The sequence below is a fragment of the Vulpes vulpes genome, chromosome X (assembly GCF_048418805.1).
Source record: "Vulpes vulpes isolate BD-2025 chromosome X, VulVul3, whole genome shotgun sequence".
NCBI classification, from domain to species: domain Eukaryota; kingdom Metazoa; phylum Chordata; class Mammalia; order Carnivora; family Canidae; genus Vulpes; species Vulpes vulpes.
The window spans coordinates 82655992-82667824 of NC_132796.1; positions in this window are offsets into that span (position 1 = coordinate 82655992).

Sequence of the window (11833 nt, forward strand, 5' to 3'; positions counted from 1 at the left end):
ATAATAATAATAATGTATTAAGAAATGGATGTGGCTTTTGTTTCTGCTGCTGCCTTTTCGCCTTAGAGAAGCTAGGCATGTGCCCTCTTGCCCTTAAAAAAATCAGAAATTCTGAATCAATCTATCTGCCTATTCTGTGTTTATGTGGTTCTAGGGCCAATTGCCGGTTAGCAAATTGTACAAGCTGCAACTCTGGTTCAGACCAGACATAAGCTGGAAGATATGTTTCTGCGGGATTTGAAGTCTGGTAAAAGTTATTTCTACACAGGACAGGATAAAATGATCAGAGCAGAACTACACATGCAGATTCTTCGTGATAGTGCCTTAGAAGCAGGACAACCAAACAAAGAAACAATTCCATTTTGAACCTAATTAGTGTGAATGAATGAAAAGGGGTTATTTGCCATTTTTGCTTGAAATAATCCTGGATACTTATCAATTCCATAGATGAATCCAGACTTTGTGTGGAAATTCTTTTAATCAATGAGAGAATGAAAAAATATATAATATGTTATATGAAAAGACAGAAAGGGCTTTGTAAGCCATGAAATCTCAACATGCAATATATTGTTTGGTCTTCGTGGAAATATGGTCTGCGTGGAAATATGGTCTGCGTGGGTACAGGTCCATCTCACTGCTGATGCAAATGCTGTGATTTCCCAGATGCCAAGCGAGCCTGCTGCCTTCAGAAATCTGTCTGTCCACTGGCTGCCTGCTCCTGAGAGTCCCCTTGTAGTAACAGCTTCATTCCAGTACCTTAAGAATTTTATTCTTCTAATTTTTCCTCTCAAGGTATTGCAAGAGCTTTTATATATTCCTTGAACATTTTAGAAAATGGGATCTGTTGTTCACAACCGGAAGTAGAACAAAACTAGACAGCCTCTTGACAGACTATGAGAAGTGATCCTGTAGGGTAGTCCTCAGGGACTAGGAGAAGGGTCCTCAAACCTTTTGTGAGAGCAGGGGTGGATCAGGAGAAAGCACTTGGGAAAGAGCCTGAGGTTATTTGGTGCCCCCGCATGAAAGGGGGGCCACTGAATAGATGGTGACTGAACGGGCCTCAGCTAGTTCAGCATTTTTCCCTTATGGACACAGTCGAGAGAGACATTTTATGACTGGTAGTGACCTTGGAAAGAGAGGATTGCACAATCTCACACACCTGTTACAGAGGCAGTCTTTAGAAGTTGGCCTCTATCAGGCATCTGGCCAGCTTAAAAAGAATTTTAATCAAGAAGAGATTTATGAGGTAACATCGCTGGGTCTCTCTCTTCTCTGAAGCCCCTTTGATACCAAAGCAAAAGGTTGCCCAGTCAATTGGTTGCTTATCGGGCCTATCTTAATTATAAGTTGGAAATCAGGTTGTAAGTTAAATGGTCATTAGGCTGTTACTCTTCTGTCTGAGAACCTGTGCACTGGGTGCATTTCTGAAAGGAGATTTTCTTCATCTTGAGAGTCACCGCTGAGCTAAACTGAACCATAAAGCCAGCCAGGAAACCTCCTGCTGTGCACAGTTTTTCCCCAAGCTTACAGCATCATTATGCAAATCCATCATTGACATTAGAGAAAGGCCACTGACAATGTCAAGGCAAATGTTAGCCAATTTTCGCTTAGCCCCATTTTAGGTCTTCCCAGAGCTGATGTTCAAGTGCTAAAATATGAACATCGTTTAAATGTCTCAGGGGGGTGCGGTTTGGTTCCTGCTACTGGAGTGGTTCAATGAAAGGAAGAAACTCGTCTGCAGAGGGGCCTCTGCACTTCTGTCTCCTCCATCAGCTACCACGGTGCTTTCGGTTTACTGCTTTACTGGTGGTTCTTTTTTTTTTTTAAATAAATTTATTTTTTTATTGGTGTTCAATTGCCAACATATAGAATAACACCCAGTGCTCATCCCGTCAAGTGCCCACCTCAATGCTCGTCACCCAGTCACCCCCGGGCCCCGCCCACCTCCCCTTCCACCACCCCTAGTTCATTTCCTAGAGTTAGGAGTCTTTCATGTTCTGTCTCCCTTTCTGATATTTCCCACTCATTTTTTCTCCTTTCCCCTTTATTCCCTTTCACTATTTTTTATATTCCCCAAATGGATGAGACCATATAATGTTTGTCCTTCTCCGATTGACTTACTTCACTCAGCATAATACCCTCCAGTTCCATCCACGGGGAAGCAAATGGTGGGTATTCGTCGTTTCTAATGGCTGAGTAATATTCCATTGTATACATAAACCACATCTTCTTTATCCATTTGTCTTTCGATGGACACCAAGGCTCCTTCCACAGTTTGGCTATTGTGGACATTACTGCTATAAACATTGGGGTGCAGGTGTCCCGGCATTTCATTGCATCTATATCTTTGGGGTAAATCCCCAACAGTGCAATTGTTGGGTCGTAGGGAAGATCTATTTTTAACTCTTTGAGGAACCTCCACACAGTTTTCCAGAGTAGCTGCACCAGTTCACATTCCCACCAACAGTGCAGGAGGGTTCCCCTTTCTCCACATCCTCTCCAACATTTGTGGTTTCCTGCTTTGTTAATTTTCCCCATTCTCACTGGTGTGAGGTGGTATCTCATTGTGGTTTTGATTTGTATTTCCCTGATGGCAAGTGATGCGGAGCATTTCCTCATGTGCTTGTTGGCCATGTCTATGTCTTCCTCTGTGAGATTTCTGTTTACTGGTGGTTCTTGTAACACTCTCAGGCGGCGGTTTCCAGGACACTGACCACTGTGAGCTCTGCTCTGCTGGAATTTTGTTGTGTCTGAATGTGAAACAGAAGCACCTGCAGCCCACATTTTATCTTGATGCTTCTGTTTTGTTGGGCTTTGTTTGTTTTTACGTACGTAGCTCTACCCAGCGTAGCCACAGTGGTCTAGGAACCATAAACATGTGGCTTCCCAAACAGAATAAAATGGCTACAAAAATCTCTCTTATTGGTTACAGAGGCTGCAGAAACAGATTTGTGGACATCGTGAGCTGAAAATAGAGTATGACTTAGAATGGTCTCTACATTCTGCGTGTGAGTTACCAGAAGGCTGCCCCCAAAGAACTTGCCCATAGTCTCGAAGTAAATCAGTGGCATAAGAGGAGAACCCAGACTTTCTGATATCCAGTCTAGTATTCATTCTACTGCAATACATTGTTGCTGGGGAGTGTTTGAGGGCTAGGTCCAGTCTTCCACTGAGGCAATATGGACATCTTTTTTGTTGTTTGTTTGTTTGTTTTAGCATTTATCTAGAGCCTGTTATATAACAGGCTGTGTTTAACCCTTAAAGTTATAATTCTTTTTTAAATTAATTTTTAAATTTAAATTCAAATTGCCAACATATAGTATGACACCCAGTGCTCATCCCATCAAGTGAATATGGGCATCTTCTTATGCCATGGAATTCGGGAGGTTTCCCAAACCTCTGGAGAGGACCAGAATCCAAAGCCTTACATCTACCAAAGTAGGAAGCTTAGATCTTTGCCCAACAATGATGATGACCACAATGTGCAAATGACCCAGAGGATGATGTTTTTAAGGACCTCACTGAAGTACATATCTTTGATTGGACTAGCTGGATTCCATGTCAACTATGTCAGCCTTGGTATCCAGGAAGTCTGGAAAATATGCACAATCCATCAAGAAATGTGTGATGGGTTTTCAGGCTCTATCAAAGAGTGACTTGGGAGATTACCAGTGTAGATTACCAGGGTTTTAAAGGGTACAGGCCAGAGGACAAAAAGGGTGAAGCAAGAAGGATGGAAGGGGAAAATAAGACCAGTACAGATGAGAGGATAACTGAACTGAAAAAAAGATGTAAGAGCAGGAATTCAAAGAAAGAAGTCAGGTATCTTAGTATCTATGGTGGGCTTACAAACCAGTTGAGCTCTTACTGTTGAAGTTTCTACTTCAAAGCCAGATTGGCGGCTTCTGTGAATAGACACTAGACAGGGTGCCAAAGAGTGGATATAGTCTAAAAGTAGAATGCTGATGAACCAAACCGTGATCCCTGAGTTCAGAAACTATCTCTAAGTCTAATAAGAGCAAACAAAAACTGGAGTTGGGAGGGACAAATCTGATATGATGAGCCAATAAGATGGGGCCAGGACATTTACATCTTGTGCAACTTACAGTGTTTCCTGTTGGTGGTGGAGCAAGCCTCTGTTTCTACAGTTTAATTCCTAACATATAGCTTAGTGCCTGGGACATAGTAGGAGTTCAAGAAATCTTTCTTGAATGAATGGATTAGTGAAGTATGTTCTTTCTGAAAGACCCACTCTTCTGAGTTGGAAGATTGGTGATAGGGACAAAAGAAAAGTCCAGAAGATATGTAGAATGAGATGAACATGACAGAAAGGTGTGTGGGTAGACTTGAGGTTATAACTTGGGGGGCCTGGACAGGTGCCTAAAAGATAGACTTAGTACAGTTTATTATTCTGCTGAAAGCAAAGTTTCTGTTCTCTTTTATATAAATTGATATGATGTCTCTTTGTGAGCATATTTTGAAGTTTGGAGTATTGGAGTAAATATGAATTATCATCATTGTGCACCTTAACTGAGTCAAGATATGTTTGTTTTCCCTGGTCTGTTTCTTTGGGGCCTCTGTAGTATAGAATAGGTTTGAGGTATACATAGGTTGGATAAATCTCAATGTATTTCTTCTCTTCACCATTTAAGAAGGACTAATGTGAAGACATTTCTTGTTAGGCTCATATGTCACAACTTGTATTGACATTAAAAGGGAGTCTTTAATGCCCTTATGATCAAAGAGTACAAGGAGGGGATCCCTGGGTGGCGCAGCGGTTTGGTGCCGGTCTTTGGCCCAGGGCGCGATCCTGGAGACCCGGGATCGAATCCCATGTTGGGCTCCCGGTGCATGGAGCCTGCTTCTCCCTCTGCCTGTGTCTCTGCCTCTCTCTCTCTCTCTCTCTCTGTAACTATCATAAAAAAAAAAAAAAAAAAAAGAGTACAAGGAGAATCAGTTACCATGCCAAAGTGTTTATGGTCATGAAAATTTAGAAGCACCATGTTCATAAGAGTCTTCTCAATAGTTTCTTGCTCTGTATTTTCGTGACATGTTGCAGATTGACCTCGAATTCTAGTACAATTTAGGCTCATCGGAGCTACTTTCACCAATGTGTAGTAAATGAATGAATCAGTGGACTCAGAAGCATTATTCATATTGTACAGTGAGGGAGATATTCAAATGTCTCACTGGTACTCATTAAAGAAAGAAAATAGTATTGGAATATTCTTTTCTCCAATTTCTTACAACCCTGGCTGCTGGGTCATGATGTCCTTGACATTCAGCAAAATGGACTGGGTGAAAATGAATCATTGCAGAGTTAGTTCCTGCTGCTTGGATTTTTGCTTACCAGTCCTTAGGAGTTTAGCGTAGTGTGTTTGGGTTTGAAGTTTGCCTTCCTTCCTTCCTTGCTATTAACTTTGTGCAAGTTATTTAATTTTTGGAGTGCCAGATTCCTTTTCCATTAAATTATGATAATGACAATGTCTGTTCTGTAAAGTTATTATGAGATTTGTGTGATGCTAAATGTATATCACTATATAACAGTGCTTGGCACTTAGTGCTCAGTGTTTTCTGTTATTATTATTTTTTCATTATTAATATTTTAAAAGATTTTTATTGGCACGTAAATGGAAGTCTGGAAGAACAACTGCTGGTTTCTTTTTGGTAGACTGAGTTTAATGTGCTGGTCAAGTAATATGTAGTGCTATCCAACAATTTGGCTGAAATGTACAATTGTACAATGGCGTTTTAGGAGAGTAATTGGATTGTAATGGAAGTGACATAGATGAAAACTGAAGTCAGAAGAGGAAAGAGAGTACCTTGGGAAAGAGTACAGAATGTGAAAAGGACTTCAAGCCTGAATCTTGGAGCAAACCCACCAACTGGAGTTAGAGAAGGAACTAGCAAAGCCAATAGAGGAGGGTTCAAGAAGTAGAACTAGAATATCTACACAAAAGACAAGTGATGGTCAACAGTTTCCAATACATCTGCAGAGGAAACAGGGATGATTAGTTTGAGTAGTCTATTCATTTTTGTTTCATTGCTTCCCGATAACAATTGAGTTAACAATTGAGTTCTTATCTTCCTGATAAGAATTGAGTTTTTCACTATATACATTTATTTTCCTAGCATGGTGCCTGACTTATGGTAAGTGGTCAATGTATACCTGTTAAGTGAGTGAATGAAAAGGACATTGGAAAGGGGAGTTTTCACGACGGCAGTTCAGATTGCAAAAGGTGGGATGCCTGGGTGGCTCAGTGGTTGAATGCCTGCCTTTGGCTCAGGGCGTGATCCCAGAGTCTGAGATCAAGTCCCACATCAGACTCCCTACGAGGAGCCTGCTTCTCCCTCTGCCTATGTCTCTGCCTCTCTCTCTGTCCATCTCTCATGAATAAATAATTAAAACTTAAAAAAAAAGATTGCTAAAGGTAAAAAACAATTGTATGATGAGAAGAAGGGAGGTGCCAGTTGAGGAAATGCTTATATCACAGGTGGGAGAATTAGGATAGTAACTGAAAGAAGTCACAAAGTCACAGGGGTTTTTTTTCCTTAAAAAAAAAAAAAAACAACTTGGAGGGGTGGGTGACCTGGGCATGTTTTTAATGTAGAGAGAAGAGAGCAATAGAGAAGAAGAGATTGAAGATGCTCCCCGAAAAAGGGTGGGCTGATGGAATAAGAACTAGGATCGGGGGCATCTGAGTGGCTCAGTGGGTTCAGCTTCTGCCTTCGGCTCAGGTCATGATCAGGGTCCTGGGATGGAGTCCCACATCGGGTTCGGTGCTCAGTGGGGAGTCAGCTTCTCCCTCTATCTCTGCTGCTCCCCCTGCTCATACTCTCTTTCTCTCTCTCTCATCACTCATTCACTTGTGCGTGCTCTCTCTCAAATAAATAAATACAATCTTTTAAAGAAAGAAATAGGTTGGGAAGAAAAGAGTACAAGTGGAACACCTAATACTCTGTGATTTAGGAAAGGAAAGTATGGCCAAGGTGAGGTTTGGGGATAGAAGGGAGGAGCGATGAGAGACCTTGTGTCAGGTGGTCTAAGTATCCTTGGTGTTGGAGAGGATAGGTGGGGCTAAGGATTTGAACCAGAAAGACCGGGATCAACTCTACAGAATGCTTTACCTCTGTTCTATAGGCTAGATGAGTGGGCGCATTGGCCTTTGCCTTTGGCTAAGGGTTTCACATATTCCTTGGGTTCTGAAATTATTTCTGAAGAATATTTTGTATATTTGTAATTTCAGTCGTTAATAATAAAGCTCTAATAATAGAGACAAATCTTTTAAGAACTAAGAGACACTTTTATAAAATGGTGTAAAATCATGCCAGATTCTAAGAATGTTCGTTATTGTCAATAGTCATGTTGGCAGAGCATAATTAATTTTATTTCATTTATTCTCTCAATGCTAAGGCAATACCATTTCCAAGTCTGGGAGAAGAGAGGCTTCAGTGTTTTCATGATAGTAATTCACAAGTGTAAATTACTGGTTTATGGACACACACACCTTGCAAATGTCACTATTACATTTGTAGCCCTGTGGGGTCCAGTGTTTGAATTTAATCAGCCTCTGTTAAACATTTTTAGTGAGTTTTTTTTAGTGTGCTTTAATTTTTTTTTTTGCCTCATCATGTTTTTAGTTTTTTTGTTTTTTTCAAAAGAAAAGGATTCACTCTATGTCTGCATGGGAGCAACTGGACTGAATCTGAGCCAAAAGTTTCAAGTTGATTTGATTCATATTCTGTAGAGTTTTGGGATTCTTGTAACAGAAAGAAGCTGAATGATAGAATTGGCTAGAGCTAAGAACTGCACAAGCATGTAGTCCCCATCTCCTCTAGCATACAAATAAATGACACTAGGCTTCTTAAATACACAACACTCATCCAGCCCCGACAGCACCATTTTATAATCAGCAAGTGTGTGGTGTGTATGTGTGTGTGTGTGTGGGGGGAGATCTTCAGTATGAAGATGTTTCTGTTATAAGAGTGCTTAGAATTTATAGGTGTTTTTACTTCCACAGCTTTTAACCCCTAGATTTCTTTTTTTTTTTTTTAAGATTTTATTTATTTATTAGTGAGAGACACAGAGAGAGAAGCAGAGACATAGGAAGAGTGAGAGGCAGGCTCCCTGCGGGGAGCCCGATGTGAGACTCGATCCCAGGACCCTGGGACCATGACCTGAGAGAAAGGCAGACGCTCAACCACTGAGCCACCCAGGTGCCCATAACATCTAGATTTCATCCTCAAGATCTTCTTCTGCTTGCTTCACTGGAGTAATTTTTGTGAGTTCTTGCCATTTTAAATCTGGATCATTTAATACTTGGTGCTTCCCTCAATTCTGGAATGGCCTGTAGCTTTTATATTGGCCAGTTTACAACAAAAGCTGATTTTTTTTCCTTTGCAGTTCTTTATGGTTTTTCCCTTTCGTTCTGCTCTTTGGCAGCAAAAGAACTCATTAAAAACTTCAATGTGTGGTTTGAAATCTGAATTTTGATTTCTGAGGGTTTCAAGTCTTTTTACTTTTTTGTTTTTATAAAGCAAGATGTTTTGATTTTTGAGAACTCATTCAACTATCAAGCTTATTTTTTATGGATTTTAAAATTACCGTTTAACATCTCTGTCCTTTGTGTTTAGTGCATTTGGGATGAACAGTATTATTATAACCATTTGGATATGAGTTCCTGAGACTCAGATGCTACCACATTTTGTTCAATTTTAAAGATATAATTTTAACTCTCAAGCATGTAGATGCAAAGGTTGCATTCAGATAGTTATTTTCCTGCCCACATTAAATTTTATAACTGATAAGTTTCCTTCTTCACTTGGGCTGATCACTTAAAACCAAATCTGAAGCCCACTTTCAATAGCTCCATAGGACCATAGGTGTCTATTTCTGGTGGCCTGTCTCCTCCCCCACCCAATTTTTACTACTTTCCATTTGCCATGTTTCTTTAAACTATTTGATTTTTCTTCTTTTATCTATGCTTATGACTTTAAGTACTTGGCAGAAGGAGGTGGGTGATAAGTACATATAAATGGTGTCTATAGCATGGACTTCCTATAACCTCCCAGTTTTCTGGAAGACACTTTAGGAAATTTTGTTATCACCTTCTAAAACAGCACTTCCAAGGATGTTTATCTAGTTACTTCCTAATAGGTTTCTGTTCCACCCTCTAACCCTAACAAGTGCAAGCATCTCTGTGGAGGAGCCACACTATATATATCTGGGGAAGCTTTCAGCCACATCGACTGTCATTATTTTATTTCTGAAGGTCAATAACCTTGGAGAATGGGCCTTTGAAACAAAGTTGTGGAAAGTGCCTTAACAGATTAGGGCCATGCTTCTATACCATGGCCCCTGTTTCGTACTGCTGCAAGTATTGTAATATTCAGAAATGTCTTGCTGTCAACTCTCTGAATATGCTACAACTTCTGTCTTTTGCTACCTTGAAGCATAAATGCTTACTTGAAGTAAGGTAATGTGAGATTATGTGATACTGATAGGACATTTAAAAATGGATTTTGAAAGGCAAAGTCCAAGAATGGCCCTTCCTTTTTGAGAATCTGCATTCTATAATTTTGAGTCAGCAAATACAACATTAATATAATCCTCCAGAGCCAGAACAGAGGTTGGTATATTTGAAATGACCTGTAGAGTTTGCTATCTGTGCTCTGTTGACTCAGTTGGTCAGAACTCTGCATATTTTGAGCAGGATTAATATTGTTAACTACCCTTTTGATTTAGGAAACATTTAGCAATACTATTTCACCATCTAGAAGCTTTTTCTGGGCCATTAAAAATGTCAAATTGAATCCAGTCAGGAGTTTTACCATTTTCTCCATATAGAAGGTGATTCTGCAGAATATTATTGAAGAAATCATCAAGCAATATTGAGTCTGATGGTGTTTCTCAGGGCTGTAAGCACTGGGAGCTGTTGATTAGGATTTCGACATTTACATTAATGAATGAAGGGTAGAAATGTACTTCTTTAGTACTTTGACAATTTTATACAGTAGGTTGATCTCCAATGACTTTAGTAAGATGAGAGATATTAAAATGGCATGCATTTGTAACCTGGGAATGGCCAAGAACATTTTATGAGTCTGCATAGTATTTAAAAAGTCTATTTCAGGGCACCTGGGTGGCTCTGAGCATCTGCCTTTGGTTCAGGTTGTGATCCCAGGGTCCTGGGATCGAGTCCCACATCAGGCTCCCTGTAGGGAGCCTGTTTCTCACTCTGCCTATGTCTCTACCTGTCCCTCTGTCTCTCATGAATAAATAAAATCTTTCAAAAAATAAAATAAAAAGTCTATTTCAAGGTAAAATGGAATATCTTGGCACATTTGCCTTTACAACACTAACCTAGTCCTGGAGTACCACTCCTTCACCACGACACATGCATTGTATAAAAACATTGCCTTGCTTCCTGGAAGAGGAAAATTCAGTAGTTCTTAAAGGGAATAAACTGAAAGTTTCTATTTAGCTGACAGTCAATATTTGAGATGTTATTTAGGCCTTAGTAGGGGAATAGGCTGATGGGGAAACACGTGGTTAACCTGACCAAGGCTGATAAAGAGTGGGTGCTGAATGTCAGCAGAGCTGAACTCTCTGCTGGAGACAGGGTGGGCCTCTTGTGATCAGTCTTGTTATTGCCTGTGCTTCTGAACTCCCTTGTTCCTTTTTAAAAATTGACTAAATTTTGTATATAACATTGGGTAAATTAAAGGTTTTACAAGCTATTACTTTGATAAATTTATATATTGTAATGTGTTGTAATTATAGTGATATTTATCACATTACATAATTAGAGTACAATATTGTTGTCCATAACTATTACACTGTATATTAGAGCTCTGTGGCTTATTTAGGACTTATTGCAAGTTCATACCCTCAGATAGCATCAATATCCATCTGTGCTCCCTCTTCCCTGGTAACCATCATTTTACTCTCTGTTTTTTTTTTTTTCAGATTTACTTTTTTTTAGATTCCACATAGAAGTGTTATTATACAATACTTGTCTTTCTCTGTCTTACTTATATCACTTAGCATAATGTGCTTCAAATCCATCCATGTTGTTACAAATAGCAGGATATTCTCCTTTCTGATGACTGAAGAATATTCCATCGTATTTACAACTTTTTAAAAATCATTCATCCATTGATAGGGTTGTAACAATTTGATGAAAGATGGTCAGAAGAGCTAAACAAATATTTTTCCACGAAGGACATCAAAATTGCTAACAAGTACATGAAAAAATGATCAGTATAGCTAATCATCAAGGAAATGCAAATCAAATTCACAGTGAGATATCACCTCACACCTGTTAAAGTCATTAAGAAGACAGGAGACAACAGGTGCTAGAGAGGATGTGGTGAAAAGGGAACCCTTATACACTGTTGATGGGAATATAAATATGTCAACAACTATGGAAAGTAATACAAAGGTTCCTCAAAAAATTTAAAATAGAAATGCCATACAATCCAGAAATTCCATTTGTAGGTATATACCCAAAGGAAATGAAAACAGGATTTTGAAAAGATATCTCACCTCCTTGTTCTTAACATATAAATAGCAATCTAACTCTGACTTCCTGTGTCCCTGACACTTTCACCTCTGGAAAACCATATCTTGACATCCTAGTCTCCATCTTTAAAACCAGGCATGAGGGATCCCTGGGTGGCGCAGCGGTTTGGCGCCTGCCTTTGGCCCAGGGCGCGATCCTGGAGACCCAGGATCGAATCCCACATCGGGCTCCCGGTGCTTGGAGCCTGCTTCTCCCTCTGCCTGTGTCTCTGCCTCTCTCTCTCTCTCTGTGACTATCATAAATAAAAA